Source organism: Chrysochloris asiatica, unplaced genomic scaffold (assembly GCF_000296735.1).
Source record: "Chrysochloris asiatica unplaced genomic scaffold, ChrAsi1.0 scaffold00011, whole genome shotgun sequence".
NCBI lineage: Eukaryota > Metazoa > Chordata > Mammalia > Afrosoricida > Chrysochloridae > Chrysochloris > Chrysochloris asiatica.
The window spans coordinates 13,082,324-13,083,576 of NW_006408529.1; positions in this window are offsets into that span (position 1 = coordinate 13,082,324).

A 1,253-nucleotide genomic window follows, 5' to 3' on the forward strand; every position below is an offset into this window, starting at 1 on the left:
CACAAGAAATACGAATCACAACACCAATGTTCATAGCAGCACTATTTACAATAGCTAAAAGATGGAGACAGCCTAAGGTGCCCATCAACTGAAGAAAGGTTCAACAAACTGTGGTACATACACACAATGGAATATTATACTACCTTGAAGAATAACAAGGAAGCTGCAAGCCACCGCATAACATATATGAACCTTGAGGACATTATGCTGAGTGAAATTAGTGTGTCACAAAAGGAGAAATGCTGCATAGGACCATTATTGTAAAAGCTTAAGAAAAAGTACCCACACTAAAAGGGGGTGGGGGGAACTTTGTTGATTACCAGGGCGTAGTGGGTGGGGCGATGGGAGGGAAGGGAAGGTGGAGGGCAAGGTAGGGAATAGACACAAGATAGTTTGGGTGCTGGGGGCGAGGGGGCAATACACTACAAGAAGGAGGGGAATGGAAGAACAAGGCAGGTGGGAAAACAGTTAGGCAGATTTGCATGGGCTAGTGGGACAGAGGTAAATAGTGATGTATGCTCAACCTTGGAACAACAGGCCTCTTGGATACAGGGATTGAGGTGTGGTTTGAATGGGTAAAAGAGGGGAAATTATGTTAAGATGCTTGGCTGTCTTTTGAATCTTGGTTTCCCTTGCCTACTACTGTAAAATAGACACTTAAGGGGGAGAGAAAGGAATAGCCAGAAACATCACCATAGTAAGCTTGTAAGTCCGTCTTCAGCCTGTAACTGATTGCAAAACCTAAAATGGGGCTAGAACTTGTCCAGTGAAGAAGCTTCCTGCAAGAGCCTTTGCATTACGTAAGGCCATAGGTGGAATCTGGATACCCATCCAGAATTTTCTGAGGTGGGAAATTTCCACTTAAAGGGACAAGCAGACAAGCCTGGAGCTGCTAGAAGAACAGAAGATATTTCTTGAAAGGAAGACCAGCAGGAAAAATAAAAAAATAATAACGACAGTCTGATTGACTGCTACAAGAACAAGCAAGTTGTTCACCGGGGAGCCATCAAGGCAAGTGGTCAGGTCCCCTCAGGGCAAACCCCCTTCCAAGACTGAAACTCAAGGGGAACACACGAGCAGGCATGTAGTCTTGCTGGTGATCACTTTGTTCTACTGATAAGGGGAATTGGGGAAAAACAGCAATGAAGTTGTGAGTTATTCCGACCACGTTTAACAGACTACTGTCCACCTGGATTGAGACCTTGTTGACCAGCAGTATGGTGAGACCTGGGGACTCTTGAACTCAGAGACAC